This window comes from Trachypithecus francoisi, unplaced genomic scaffold (assembly GCF_009764315.1).
Source record: "Trachypithecus francoisi isolate TF-2019V2 unplaced genomic scaffold, Tfra_2.0 Lachesis_group8, whole genome shotgun sequence".
NCBI lineage: Eukaryota > Metazoa > Chordata > Mammalia > Primates > Cercopithecidae > Trachypithecus > Trachypithecus francoisi.
Window position 1 is genome coordinate 92,923,953 of NW_022681473.1, and position 16,481 is coordinate 92,940,433.

Genomic DNA, 16,481 nt, shown 5'->3' on the forward strand with positions numbered 1-16,481 from the left:
GATGCCCCTGTAAAACCAGCAGAGGGTGTCAAAGTCTACTTGGGTATTTGGAGGGTGAACTGTTCAGTCAGATCAACAGTCTTCTTTGAAATAAGAATGTAAAACAAATAGATGCGATTTATCTCATTAAGTAAGGATGAGACCAGGGTTTGAACTAGGTAGGTTAGTGGGAGAACTGGACATTGGAGACTTGGCCAGAGCTCATTAAAATCAATAGTTTGCTTTAGGTGAGAATACAGAATGAGAAACTCCACAGTGGTCACAATGTTCCTAAGCACATGATGTTGTCCTCTGTTAACAGATTTTAATGCCAGGTTGTGGGTGGCAGTTTTAGCTTACTTGATAGGGCTATCACATTCCAAGTGTCAGTTCACCAACAATGGCTATCCAGGCGGTGGCTAGCTTCCCGCTCTCACAAATAGTTCTGTCATGGCTGTCCTACAAGTCTCCTGGGGATCACAGTCAGAACAAATACTTACTGGGGTTAGAATATAGGTATTCTTATAATACAGCCAGATTTTGCTTCACAATGGTTGCACCAATTAACAATTTTGCCCACTGTAAATAAGGGTTCATAGTCCCCATGTTTTTATCAGCACTTAATATAACCAGAATTTCTAATTTCTGCCATTTTTGGTAGGTATAAGTTGGTATCATTTTACATTGATATTTCATTGATTACTAGTAAGATTGGATATATCTTTATATGCTGTCGGCTACCCAGATTTCCCCTTCTATTAATAGCCAACTTATTTCCATGCCTGCATTTCTACTGGATTTCTTATCTTTTTCATGTTGATTTAAAAGAATTTCTTCTCTGAACCACCTATAAATCTTTCCTTAGTTTCGTATGTTGCAAACACTTTCTGTTTCTCATTTAATATAATTATTTAATTTCAATGTAATCAAACCTATCAGCTTTGCCTGTTATGATTTATGCTTTTTTGGTGTTATTTGAGATGTTCTTCCCCACATTATGATGGTCAAAATATTCTCCTATGTCTTTTGTTCAATTAGTTTCACATTTCATATTGAAGTCTTTGACAGATTCAAAGTATAATTTTATGCATGGTCTGCATCAGAAATAATAAGCAAAATTATACTTTGATAATAGGTCCTGCATCGTTTAGTCTCATAAGACGGCTCAAATTTATTTCTTGCTTATGCTACATATCAATTATGGTTTGACAGAGGACCTCCCTCTGTGCATGGCAGTGACCCAGTTTCACAGACCTCCAGAGAAGCTGTGATCTTGAATTCTTTCTGTTGTCATGTTGGTTGAAAAAAACATTTCTAAGGGTTTTGCACAAGCAATGAAATGTTCCAGCTCAGAACCAAGCACAAGTCATAGTCCAGAACTAGTAACGTGGTCCCATCCCACCGCAAGGAGGCTAAGGAGTATAATCCTTTTATGTGCCCAATAGCTGGAATCCCACGGTGAAGAGTATCTGTCACTTGCACTTGATGGGATACAGAATTCATCTTTATTTTTTCCATGTAGTGCCTCCAAACAATTATTTGAGAATTAATCCTTTTTTTCTTCTAATTTGTAGTACTACCTCTATCATACCAAAAGCATGTTTCTGGACTTGTATTTAGTTCCATTAGCTTATATCTCTGCTTCTGCATAAGTTTTGCACCACTGGTGTCACAGAGGTTTTGTAAAATATCTTAAAATTTGGTGGGACTCTCTCCTTCTTTGTTCTTTGTCAAAATTCTTGGCTCCTAGTGTGTATTTTTTTTTTTTTAAATAAATAAAAGCTTTGAAATCAATTTTCCTTTCCCAAATAGTGCCATTGGAATTTAGTTAAAGTTGCATCCCATTTACAAATTAATTTTAGAGAAAATATCATCTTTAGAGTATTAGGTCATTCCATACATGAAGATCATATTCTACTTTCCTTGTATATCTGTAATAGAGTCTTAAATTCCCATTTTTAAGGGGTTGTTCTGTTTTTGCTATGTTATCTCCTAAAGAGGTAATAGATTTTGCTGGAGCTATTAATATTTTATTTTCTATGTTTGACCTACTTGTTTATTGTGCATATATAGAATTGTAAATGATTTTGATGTGTTGATGTACTTGGAAACATGGCAATTTTTCTCATCTTAAGAGTTTTGATTCTATTGAGGTTTTCTATGTAAATTATCAAATTATCTACAAATAATTATAATTTGGACTCTTCCCTTTTGATCTTTATACCTGTTGACATTTTCCTCAGCTTAATTTCTTTTTTTTTTTTGTGGTAATGAGGTCTTAGTGATGTTGCCCAGGCTGGCCTTGTAATCCTGGGCTCAAGCAATTCTCCTGCCTCAGTCTCCCAAAGGGCTGAGATTACAGGCATGATTCACTGTTCATGGCCTCATCTCAGTTTTTGACAAGACTTCTAGGACTACATTAAACAAATATCAGTGATAGCAGGCATCCTTCTCTTATTCCCAGTATTAATAAGAAAGTACCTAAAGTTGCTCCATATGTGCTATATGGTGATGATGGAATATGTACCCTGTTTTCTCTGAAAGAGTTTGTGTAAGATTGGAATGATCTATTCCTTGACATGGACCTTTTGGCAAAACAAACCAATGAAACCATCTGGGCTCAATGTTTTCTTTGTGGGAAGATAGTTAAACCATTAAAAAATTATTTTAGTAGTTATAGAATGATTAAGCCTTCCTTTTGCTGTTAGTTTCTTTTTTCTTTATATATTTTTGAGATACTATTGACATATAGTGAAGTACACAAGTCTTAAGTACACCGTTCAGTGAGTTTTGACAAATGTATAAGCCAAAGTACCCCATATCTCATGAAGGAAGAGAATATTTCCATCATCTGAGTTCTCTGAGTTCTTTCTCACTCAGACAAAGTCCCTCCTCAGTGTCAACCACTGCTCTGATTTTGTTTCCTATATATTACTTTTTATAATCTTAAAGTACGTATAATGGAATCAAAAGTATATATTGGCTTTTGTGCCTGGCTTCTTTTGCCTGGAATGATGTCTCTTAGGATAAGATAGACATTTTAATGGTTTTCAGACTAATCCATGTTGTTGTATATAGTACTAGTGGTAATATTCTATTGTATGAATATGCCACTATTTTCAGATTTGGACTATCATGAATAAAGTTGCTATAAAAATTCTTGAGCAAGCTTTTTTTGGTGTATTTATGTTTTCATTTATCTTGGGCAAACATGTAGAAGAAGTCATAGGGTGGATAAATTGTGAGCAATTTGATATTGTATGAGTCTTCCAGATGGTCTAGCTCCTCATCGATGTTTGGTGTTGTCAGTCTTATTAACATTAATTATTTTAGTGGATTTTTTTAGTGATACCTTATAAGAATTTTATTTTCTTGATAACTAATACTGTTAAGTAGTTTTCAAATATGTTTATTGGCCATATATATGTCTTTCTTTGTGAAGAGTCTGATTAAAACTCCCATGCATTTTTAATTGCATGTGTCATTTTATTATTAATATGTTAGATTTCTTATACATTCTGAATAAAAATCCTGTAGGGTCCCCCAGTTCCCCTCACTTTTTTTTCTGTGTCCTGACCAAAAATCAGAGTGCTTTGACCACCCTGTAACCTTGCTAGCTGCAGGGTTTTCACAGCAGTCTTGAAACCAAACCAGGAACTTGAAAATTCCCTGGTAGTGATAAAGATATCTAGATTTACTGGAAAGAAACTGGCCCTGGCCCTTAGTCAAATTCTTTAAATCCTCATATAGACATATTACCCTCTCAATGAAGACATTATCTATGTAGGACACCCCTCTACCCTGATTGTTCTTTGACGGGATACACCGAAGAACTCTGAAAGTAAATACGCCTAATAAATGTGTTGGCCTTATCACCCTGGCATTTAGTGCTTCCTTCTTTGGAATCTCAACTGGCCCCATCTGGAGATAGTCTGGGGCACTTCCTTGAAGGAATTCCCTTGTTGCCACTTTTGGGGCAACTCCAGTCAGGAGTTCAGCAGGATGAAACAAGACCTTTGACAGACATAGTTATTACAAGTGCATGTTTCCCCTGAGATCTCATATTTCCATGGGACTATCAGTTTCCCTGGAATCTTTGAATAGGTGAAGGGCTGGTCTTGGCTTGTGCCCTTGATGAACTTAGGGCTGGGCTAGAATTGAGGTACCTCAAGGCAGGGTGCTTATTGGTAAAGTCTAAACACAACCACTCTGATTTCTCATCTTCACTGGTGGATTTTCTCCCCAGGAACCCATCAGAAACTTGGTCTTAGGCTCTGAGCATTTCTGGGGGCTGCTGCAGTGTCTGTAATATTCTAGCCTCTGCACTAAGGAAGACGAAGCCAAGATATTTTTCAGGAGCTGGTCAAACCGACTGTATACATTTTTATTAACTTTCCATCTTTTCTGGAATCCAGCATCAATTCTGTATTAATTTATTTAAAAACTTTTATTAAATACTTACTTGGATCTTGCATTATATTAGTAAAACAAACAAACAAAACAATAATACATAGCAAGTCCCCTGCCCCTTCCCCTGCCACATATCCTGATGGAGCTTCCACTGTAGCAGGGAAAGACAGGCAATAAATAGTAAAATGACAGGGCAACAGCTAGTATCATACTAAATGGGGCAAAACTGAAAACCTTTTGTTTAAGATCTGGAACATGACAAGGATACCCACTTTCACCACTGTTATTCAACATGGTACCAGTAGTCTTAGCTAGAGCAGTCAGACAAGAAAAAGATATAAAGAGCATCTAAGTTGCAAAGGAAGAAGTTGAATTATCCTTGTTTGCAGATGATCTAATCTTATATTTGGAAAAAATCTAAAGACTCCACCAAAAACTGTTAGAACTGATAAATTCATTAAAGTTGCAGGATGCAAAATCAACATACATAATTCAGTACCATTTCTGTGGGACAACAGTGAGCAAACTGAAAAAGAAATGAAAAAGTAGTCCCACGTACAGTAGTCACAAAACTAAATACCTAGGAATTAACCGAAGAAGTGAAAGATCTCTGTAATGAAAACTATAAAACACTGATGAAAGAAATTGAAGAGGACACCAAGAAATGGAAAGATATTCCATGTTCATTGATTGGAATAGTCAATATTGTTAAAATGTCCATAATACCTAAAGCAATCTACAGATTCAATACAGTCCCTATGAACACACCAATGACATTCTTCACAGAAATAGAAAAAAAAAAAAAATCCTAGAATTTATTTGGAACCACACACACGAAACCCATAATAGCCAAAGGTATCCTAAGCAAAAAGAACAAAACTGGAGGAATCACATTACCTGACTTCAAATTGTACTACAGAACTATAATAACCAAAATAGCATGATACTGACATAAAACAGACACAGACCAATGGAATAAAATAGAGAGCCCAGAAATAGAAATAAATCCACACACCTACAACGAACCATTTTCAGCAAATGTGCTAAGAACATACACAGGGGAAAAGATAGTCTCTTCAATAAATGTTGCTGAAAAAACTGAATATCCATAAGCAGAGGAATGAAGCCAGACCCCTGTCTTTCCCCAATGTATGTTCTTGGCACTTTTGTCAAAAGCAAGTTTACTGTAGGTGTATGGTTTTACTTCAGGGTTTCTTTATTTTGTTCCATTAGTCTATGGGTCTGTTTTTATGTCAGTACCATGCTGTTTTGGTTACCATAGCTCTGTAGTATAATTTGAAGTCAGGTAATGTGATTCTTTCAGTTTTGTTCTTTTTGCTCAGGATAGCTTTGGCTATTCTGGGTATTTTATGGTTTTGCATAAATTTAATATATTTTTTTCTATTTTTGTGAAGAATGTCGTTGGTATTTTGACAGGAATTACATTAAATCTGCAGATTGCTTTGGGTAGTGTGAATATTTTAATGATATGGATTCTTCCAATCCATGAACATAAAATATCTTTCCATTATTTGGTGTCCTTCTCAATTTCTTGCACAAATGTTTCATAGTTTTCATCATAGAGACTTTTCACTTATTCGATTAGGTTTATTTCTAGACATTTTATTGTATTTGTAGCTATTGTAAATGGGATTGCTTTCTTAATTTCTTTTTTAGATTGTTTGCAGTTCACATATAGAAATGCTATCGATATTTGTATGTTGATTTTGTATCCTGCAACTTTGCTGCATTTGTTTATCAGTTCTAATAAGCTTTTTGGTGGCATTTTTAGGTTTTTCCAAATATGAAATTTTATAATCTGCAAACAAGGATAATTTTACTTTTTCCTTTCAAATTTGGATGCCTTTTATTTCTTTCTCTTGTCATGTTGCTCTAGCTTCCTTCTTAATTTCTTCATTGATCACTGGTCATTCAGGGGGATATTATTTAATTTCCATGTGTTTGTGTAGTTTCTAAGGACTTCCAGTACTATGTTGAATAACAATGGTGAAAGTGGTCATCCTTGTCTTTTTCCAGATCTTAGAGGAAAGGCTTTCAGTTTTTCCCCATTCAGTAATGTAACCCACTAGCTGTGGGTATGTCACATAGGACTTTTACCGGGTTCAGGTATATTCCTTCTGTACCCAGTTGTTTGAGAATTGTTAACATGAAGAGATGTTGAATTTTATTAAATGGTTTTTCAGCATTAATGGAAAAGATCATATGATTTTTATCCTCCATTCTGTTGATATGATGTATCACAGTGATTAATTTGTGTATGCTGGCCCATTCTTGGATACCCAAGATAAATCTCATTTGGTCATGATGAATTTTCTTTTCAATGTGTTGTTGAATTCAGTTTACTAGCATTTTGTTGAGGATTTTTGCATCAATGTTTATCAGGAATATTGGCCTGTGTTTTCTTTCTTTGATGTGCCTTTGTCTGGTTGTGGTATCAAGGTAATATTGTCCTCATGGAATGAGTTTGATAGTATTCCCTCTTCCTTTATTTTTGGAATAGTATGAGTCAAATTGGTATTAGTTCTCTTTAAACATTTGGTAGAATTCAGCAGTGAAGGCATTGGGTCCTGAGCTTTTCTTTGCTTGGGGACATTTATTAAGCTTTAATCTCCTTACTTATTATTGGTCTATTCAGATTTTGGATTTCTTCATGGTTAAATCTTGGTAGGTTGTATGTGTCTAGAAATTTATCCATTTATTCTAGGTTTTCCAATTTGTTGGCATATCGTTGCTCATCATAGCCTCTAATGATCTTTTTCTGCAGTATTGGTTTTAATGTTTCCTTTTTCATATCTAATTTTACTTACTTGGGTCTTCTCCATCTTTTTCTTAGCGGGGCAAAAAATTTGTTGCTTTTGTTTATATTTTTGAAAAGCCAACTTTTTGTTTTGTTGCTCTTTTGTATTTTTTGTTTCAATTTCATTTATTTCTGCTCTGATCTTTATTTTTTCTTTTCTTGTATTAATTTTGGGTTTTATTTGATCTTGCTTTCCTAGTTTTTTAGGAGGCATTACTATGTTATTTATTTGAAATTTTTATACTTTTTTGATGTAAGCACCTACTGCTATAATCTTTTCTCTTAGTACTGCTTTACTGTATCCCATAGGTTTTGCTATTTTGTATTTCCACTTTGATTTGTTACAAGACATTTTTAAATTTCCTTCTTAATTTCTTTATTGACTCACTGGTTATTCAGGAGGATATTGTTTAATTTCCATGTGTTTGTATAGTTTCCAAAATTCCTTGTTGTTGATTTCTGGTTTTATTCCATTGTGGTCAGAGAAGATACTTGATATTATTTCAATGTTTTTGAATTTTATAGACTTGTTTTATGGTGTAACATATGATCGATCCTTGGGAATGATCCATGTACTGAGGAGAAGAGTGTGTATTCTGTACCTGTTGGATGAAGTGTTCTCTAAATATCTATTAGATCCATTTGGTCTATACTGCATTAAGTCCAATGTTTCTTTGTTAATTTTCTGTCTGGAAGATCTGTCCAATAGCATATAGAAGTCTCCAGCTATTAATGTGTTAGGGTCTATCTCTCTTTTTAGCTCTAATAATATTTGCTTTATATATTTGGGTGCTCCAGTGTTTTGTGCATATATATTTACAATTGTTATGCCCTCTTGCTGAATTGACCACTTTATTATACCATATAATGACTTTCTTTGTCTCTTTTTATAGTTTTTGTCTTGATATCTATTTTGTCTGATGTAAGTGTAGCTACTCTTGCTCTCTTTTGACTTTCGTTTGTATAGAGTATCTTTTTCTATCTCTTTATTTTCATTCTATGTGTGTCTTTAGAGGTGAAGTGTGTTTCTTGTAGGCAATAGATCACTGGGTCTTATTTTTTAATCCATTCTGAATCTTTTGACTGGAGACTTTAGTCCATTTACATTTAGTGTTATTATTGATAAGTAGGACTTACTCTTGCTATTTTGTCATTTGTTTTCTGATCTTCTCTTCCTTCCTTTGTTCTTTCCTATCTTCCTTTTAATAAAGATAATTTTCTCAAGTTGTATGTTTTAAATTCTTGCTTTTGATTCTTTTGTATATCTGTTGCATGGTTTTTGATTTGAGGTTACCACGAGGCTTGCAAATAATATCTTATAATTCAGCATTTTAAACTGATGACAACTTAACACTAACTGCATAAACCAGTAAAAATAAAACTAATACAAACTGTACGTTTTAACCTCATCACCCCACTTTTTAACTTTTTGTTGTTTCTGTTTATATCTTATTATACTACATCTTGAAAAGTTGTTGTAGTTATTGTTTTTCAAAGGTTCATCTTTTAGTCTTTCTATGCAAGGTATGAGTTTACACACTACAGTTATAGTGTTATAATATTCTGTGTATTTTTATGTATTTACTATTACCCGTGAATTGTGTACCTTCAGATTATTTCTTATTACTCATTAACATCCTTCTTTTTAAAATTGAAGAAATCCATTCAGTATTTATTATAGGACAGGTTTGGTGTTTATGTAATCCTGCAGCTTTTGTTTGTCTGGGAAAGTCTTTATTTCTCCATGTTTGGAGGATATTTTCACTAGATATACTATTCTAGGATAATTTTTTTTTCCTTCAGCACTTTAAATATGTCACGCCACTCTCTCCTGGTCTTTAAGATTTCCACTGAGAAGTGTGCTGCTAGACATATTGGAGCTCCTTTGTATGTTGTTTCTTTTCTCTTGTTGCTTTTAGGATCCTGTCTTTATCCTTGTCCTTTCAGAGATTGATTACTAAATGCCTTGAGGTACTCTTATTTTGGTTAAACTGCTTGGTGTTTTATAACCTTCTTGTACTTGATACCTTTCTCTTGGTTTGGGAAGTTCTCTGCTATTATCCCTTTGAATAAACTTTCTACCCCAATCTCTCTCTCTCTCTCTACCTTCTCTTTACAGTCAATAACTCTTTCATGTATCCTTTTGAAGTTATTTTCTAGATCTTGTATGTATGCTTTTTGCTTTTTTCTCCTCTGATTGTGTATTTTCAAATAGCTTGTCTTCAAACTCATTTCTTCAGCTTGATCAATTGTGCTGTTAAGAGACTGATGCATTCTTCAGTATGTCAATTGCATTTTTTAGTTCTAGAATGTTTGCTTGATTCCACTTAATTGTTTCAATCTCTTTGTTAAATTTATTTGATAGGATTCTGAATTCCTTCTCTTTGTTATCCTAGATTTTGATGAGCTTCCTCAAAACAGTTACTCTCCAGGATTGGTTTGTGGTGCCTTATTTAGTTTATTTGGTGAAGTAGTGTTTTCCTGGATAATCCTGATGCTTTCAGATGTTCATCAGTGTCTGGGCATTGAAGAGTTGGGTATTTATTATAGTCTTTTTAGTCTGGACTTGTTTGTACCTGTTCTTTTTGGGAAGGCTTTGCAGGTATTCTAAGTGACTTGGTTGTTGTGATCTAAGTCTTTGGTCACAGCAGCCATATGTCCTTTCTGATGCACCCCAAGCCCAGTAATGCTGTGGCTCTTGTATACTTGTAGAGGTATGACCTTGGTAGTCTTAGGTAAGATCCAGAAGAATTCCCTTGATTACCAGGCAGAGACTCTTTTTCTCTTTCCTGACTTGCCCCCACCCCCCGACCCACCAAATTGAGTCTTTCTCTCTTTCTGTCTTTCTCTCCCTCTGTGTTTCTTTCTCTCTCTCTTCCTCCATGGGAGCTGACTGGGTTCTGCCTGGTGTTGCTTTCCACTGTGACAGGGCAAAACTGAGTTCCAATGCAAAGTCTCACAATCACTGTACACTCCCTCTTCCCCTAGTGCAGATTCTGTCTTCATGCCATATGGCTGCTGCTGGAGGATAAGAGAGGGCTGGTGTAGGTCATTCAAGACTGTCTTTCTTACCCTTTGCAGTGCCTCTTTCCTTAATATGATGTGAAAACCAGGTAGTGTGATTACTCACATGATTTTGGGTTCTTATGAAGGTGCTTTTTTGTGTGAATAGTTGTTCAATTCAGTGTTCTTGTGGGGATGGGCGGACAACTGTTGGAGGCTTCTATTCAACTATCTTGCTCTGTCTGCCCTGAAAGCACTATTTTTTATAGCCCCAAATTGGAAACTACTTACATGTCCTTCAACATAGACTGGAGAGATAAATTGTGGGAAATTATTCACCTGAAGGAAACTGTACAGCAAAGAGAATAAATGATCAAAAATTACATAGAAATATATTGATGAATCTCGTAAATATTATGATGAGTGAAAGAAGTCAGATACAAAGGTATATAATGTATAATTCCATTTATTATAATACTAAAAGAGATAAATCTATGATATTAGAAGTTAGGATAGTGGTTACCCTCAGAAAGTTTGGTACCTGGAGGAGGGCTTTGGGGATACTGGTAATTTTCTTTTGTGTGCTGATTACTTGGTTGTGTTGTGAAGAGTCATAAGCTGTATACTTATGATATATACCTGTTCTGTATTCATATTATATGTTGATAAAAGTTACCTTTTTTTTTCTTGATGCTGAATCTTGCTCTATCCCCCAGGCTGGAGTGCAGTGGTGCAATCTCAGCTCACTGCAACCCCTGCCTCCCGGGTTCAAGTGATTCTTGTGACTCAGCCTCCCAAGTAGCTGGGATCACAGGTGCTCACCACTACACCTGGCTAATTTGTGTATTTTTTTTTAGTAGAGATGGGGTTTCACCATGTTGGCCAGGCTGGTCTTGAACTCCTGACCTCAAGTGATCCACCCACCTCAGCTTCCCAAAGGGCTGGGATTACGGGCATGAGCCACTGTGCCCAGACACCTTATTTTTTATACTAAGTTTAAGTATCTGTTTTCTTTAATATGTGACAGTGTTGCCATGTACATAAAAGGATGATGCCGGTTTATGCTGTTTTTCTCTGTTGAAGCGGAGGGCTGTTATTACCTTGGATGGATTGAGATATGCATGCCATATGTGCAACTGCTCATGTTAAAGTCAGAGTCTTGGACTCTAGTAAAAAGCTTTTTTCTGTGAAAACCTGAGGATGACCAGATGACCTTGACTGACATCCATTAGTACTTGCTTAAAGCTAAATTGTATAAGTTCATGAAGCAATACATTCTAGTTAATATAGAATATGTTCAGATTGAGGTTAAATAAGATTGTATTTATATGTCTCTGCCTTGTGCTACCAAGAGACTAAAATAAAATACTAAAATACCTGGTTCCTCAGAAAAGCACATATTTTGGGCTCATTAAAAATACTTTTTCCTTTCTGTTTTGTGATAGTCAGCCATCAGTTATTTCTGCACTTGAACCAGCTGTTAGTCTTCAGAAGAGTCAAAATTCACTTCATTTTAGGATCAAATTCATACTGCCTTCTTCTACAAAAGAAATGGAAAAAACCTAGACATAAAATGTAACGCAATAATCCTATTAGGAAACTAGATAATGATTTTCCACATTAACTTTTGAAAATATCATATTTTTGTGTACACAGTTTACTATCTTATCTATGTAACACTAAATATTTAATTTTTATGATAGCAAAATGAGGAAATTGGATGGTCTTTACTTTCATTTTTCAAAACAGCTCAGTTTATGTACTAATTCCAGGGAAGTCATCAAGGATTTTGGGATAACCTGCATCCATGGACTGCATATCTTCATCATACCGGGTAATAAAAATAATTAAAAATATCACACTGTGATTAATATAAAAACAATAAATAACACTTAATTTTCACGTAGAACTTTCCATGTACCCGTCACTGTCCTAAGTGCTTTTTATATGAAAATTCATTTAATTCTTACAACAAATCTGAGAGGTAGGTAGTATCTGTACCTCAATTTTGCAAAACCCCAATGGCTGCTTTTCAAAATTATGGGTGGGTACGTTGTTGGCATGAAACTATTAAGAAATTTTAATTGGAAGGAAGAGTGGAGCAAACTAGAAAAACTCTAAGATATGATCAACAATAAAAATCTGATTCAAATTTTCCCTTGGGCTCTATGTTCTGTCCTATCAAGGAAAAATGCTTCATTTTCTCCTTTTTGGATGCCTCTAGTTCCTTTTGTGTGTTCTGCTCTTTATCTCCTTTTCAAATGCAAGCCAACAAGTTCCTTGCCTTTCTAGGCAGCAGTGTAATAACAGGTATGGGACTGAATGACTCTGGGCCTGGCTGCATTCATTTTCAGAAAAAAGGAAAGTTTCAGTGCAATTTGAGAACAATTTTAAAAGGCAACTCTCCTTCCAACAGAGTGATCTGATTTCCCAAGATTTCTGAGGGTACGTCGTTACCTCCAATACTCATTGGCAACAAAGAAGTGTGTTTTTCCAGTGTCCTTCTCATAAATGGCAGTATCAATTTTCTTCACCCTTTCAGGTAAGCCAAAGGAACTGTAGATGTCCCTGAGGTATCCACTCAGCAATTGATCCCCCGAACGACCCAGTACTTACTGCCTATCAACAAAAAAATCTGCCATGAAAAGATTTGCCTGGAGTCTAGTAGATATTAGACAGAATTTCCTCCAGACATTTACTTCACAAGAAGTAGATGGGGAGTTTCATTCCAAAGTAAGGTGCACTTGAGTAGGACCTTTCTTCTTAGTATAACTGGGTCACTTCTCAAGCTGCACAGGTGTGTGTGTGGTGGGCACCCTGCAGGACTGCAGGGGTGGGAGGGGGATGGACACCTTCTACAGAAGACACTTCTGAGCTTTTGACTAGGCTGACACCAGACAAAGGATTCTGTATTTGTTCATTTAGTTACTCCGGAATGTCAATTTATCTTACATCATGAAGCCAGAGTATCTCTGCACAAATAGAAGTTACCACCTCATAGAAAGGCAGTTTGAAACTTCGTATATTTAAAAATCCTCCTTATTGGCAAGATACACACACCCCTAGCTGTAGAGAAGTCATCACCTCAGTGCTCCTGGTGCCTCCTGCCAGGGATCCCCTAGTTGACTCAGTAGCCTCAGAAACAGGAAAGGGGTACTCCTGATAAACTCAGGAAATCACCATTGTGATCACTGGGATTGAGCAAGAAATTACACATGACGTCATCTTCATGAAGACTCATACAATAAGAAATCTGGTGGTTATTCAGTATAGTGCTTGACAACAATTATGTCAAATACCGAATGCTTTACTGAAACAGCATTCTGTGTGTATGTCCAGCAAACAGATCAAATTTGCAAACAGATAAAAAAGCAAAGCACAATAGTAGTGCTTAAAGTAGAAGCACTGAACTCTAGAGACTCACCTTCTAGAGACTACTACTTCTCCCTATGTTCCCTCTAACATAACCCCCAAATATCGTGGAAGAATGGAGCAAGTTTAAAAATCACCAATCTAATAGAAACCCCTCGCTTGTCAAATGAGGAAACTTAGAGACATGGGCCTTCTATCATTTGTTCCAGATCATGCATCTAGTGAAGGGCACTAGAATTAGAGCTGTTGCTTTCTATTTCCAAGTCTAAGCCTGCTACACTAAGAATTTCATTTCATATCAATGAATCTAACATGGATTAGATATTGTTTTCTGCCAAATATCATATTATTTAACTTATTGGAATTCTGTGGTATTTTGTAGCTTTCTTAAAGGACTTCTCATATTTTGCCTTATGCTTGACTATCTGTCTTTGTGTACAAAATTTTTTTTTAACAGGGTAGAGATGTATTGTTATAGACATGTGTTTTATAAGTTGTGCTAATACAACAATAATCATTATTTCCCTGACTTCAAAAACTTACACTGTGACCAGGTATTATATGGAATAAATGGTAAACAGAGATGCTCAGAGAAATGCAGCCCATGTCCTTGGTGTGTAACGGGGGAGAATGTGTTCTTATCCATCATGTGTTGGAGGTCTATACACACATCACTATTGTACATAAGGTAATGCTTGGGTCACTGGCTGGAGAACAGAGACTTCTTACTCTAAAAGAAAGAATATAAAGAAAGCGATTAAAAATATAAGACAGCATGATACAAACCCCAAATGACTGGCATTCTAAATTGCTACCCTGAAAATTCTAAAAAATTGTATAATCATGGGCTTATGGAATGTTGAATGGGAGACAGAACTTGAAGGTATGATTTTGGGTATGAGGTAGATAGAGAGTTAGCGGGTAGAGATTGGCAATCCAACCCTACTCCTAACTGGGTATGAAGACTCAAGTTAGTTCAGTTCTCTTGACTAGAAAATTATAATAATAGTAATAAAATTCCCCCCAATCCCAAAATGGTTTTCAGAAGAATTAAACAAAATTATACGTATAACATATATCTACTTTGGTATTTGTTACAGAGTATTTCATGATTGCTATTTTTTTTCTTAGAGTTAAAAGATACTTTTAAAAATGTATAATTATGGCCGGGTGTGGTGGCTCACGCCTGTAATCCCAGCCACTTTGGGAGGCTGAGGCAGGCAGATCATGAGGTCAGGAGATCGAGACCATCCTGGCTAATATGGTGAAACCCCGTCTCTACTAAAAAATACAAAAACAAATTGGCCGGGCGTGGTGGCGGGAACCTGTAGTCCCAGCTACTTGGGAGGCTTAGGCAGGTGAACGGCTGAAGCCAGGAGGTGGAGCTTGCAGTGAGCCAAGATCGTGCCACTGCACTCCAGCCTGGGCGACAGAGTGAGACTCTGTCCCTCCACCAAAAAAAAGGTTTTAATTATAATCGGTGTAAATATACAGTTAGATAGAAGGAATAAGATCTAGTTTTTGATAGTACAGTAGGATGACTATGATTATAATTTGTGGTATAGTTCAAAGTAGCTGGAAGAGAAGAATTAGAATGTTCACAACATAAAGAAGGGGTGAATGTTTGGAGTGATGAATGTCCCAATTGCCCTGGTATAAACATTACACATCGTATCCATATGTCAAAATATCACATATACCCCCAAAATATGGACCACTGTTCTGTAACGGTAAAACAAATAAACAAACCACAAAACTAATTAAACTCCCTTACATTGCAAATGAGGAAACTGATATCTTGAAATTCTTAGTTGTTTTATTTCTTAGAAAGCAAAACAATGTGACTATGATTCAAGGGACAGGATTAGTTCATTTTAAGGGGATTTAAACTCACCACAGGAAATGACTCTTGAGGAAATTGTTGCTGTGCAGTTAAATAAAGCAAGGATAAAACAAATAACATCTGCTGAATCTCCATAAGAAACCAAGTTGAATCATCTTTAGAGATTTAAGAGCATTGCTCAAGAAGCAGCTGTGTTACCAGGTATTGCATCATTGTATAATCATCATTGTTATCATCGCCATCATCATATCTGTGAGCCAAATATGATTTTAAGAACAATTGTGGAGGTGGCAAATTTCCAAGCGAGATAACTTACACTCTAAATTCACTTACCATGCGTTTGTCACCTTTTAGTTGCAGCTAATGGTGATGCAGTGACATTCCATTAATTTGGCTGGGAAGGTCTTACTAGTATGCATAAATATAAATCTGCTTCTAAATATAAGTAGGTCTGTGATTCACCATGTCCTTGTTCTAGGGAAGAAGTTAAAGAATTGGATTTCCTATTGACTTTGCAGGGATTAAGAAGGTTGTATGTATCTTCAGCTACCTCCTTTGATTTAATCCTTAAGAAACCAAGCAGGCTGGGAGCAGTGACTCTCGCCTGCAATCCCAGCACTTTGGGTGGCCTAGGTGGGAGGATCGCTTCAGGCCAGGAGTTCGAGACCAGCCTGGCCAACATGGTGAAACCCCATCTCTACTAAAAAAAAAAAAAAAAAATATATATATATATATATATATATTATATATATATGTATATGTGTGTGTGTATATATATATGTATATTGTATATATATATGTATATGTGTGTGTATATATATATAAGCTGGGTGTGGTGGTGGACCCGCTACTTGGAAAGCTGAGGCATGAGAATCGCTTGAACCTGGAAGGCGGAGCTTGCAGTGAGCCAAGATCGCACCACTGCATTCCAGCCTGGGTGACAGAGTGAGACTCAGTTGCCAAAAAAAAAAAAAAAAAAAAAAAAAAAAAAGAGAGAGAGAAAAGAAACCAGAGTATTTCTTTAGTGCATGCTTGTTTAATTGATGAAGTAATTTT

At 35.9% G+C, this 16,481-nt stretch overlaps 1 long non-coding RNA gene across 1 annotated transcript in view; it reads left to right on the top strand.

Moving 5' to 3' along the window:
• Positions 1–12,881, top strand: part of LOC117080308 — a 27,744-nt gene extending 14,863 nt beyond the window's left edge. Inside the window, exons 5-6 of the long non-coding RNA XR_004435779.1 lie at positions 11,983–12,044; positions 12,627–12,881. This is a non-coding gene — a long non-coding RNA (uncharacterized LOC117080308). The remainder of the gene's footprint in view (positions 1–11,982; positions 12,045–12,626) is intronic.
• Positions 12,882–16,481: the final 3,600 nt, after the last annotated feature.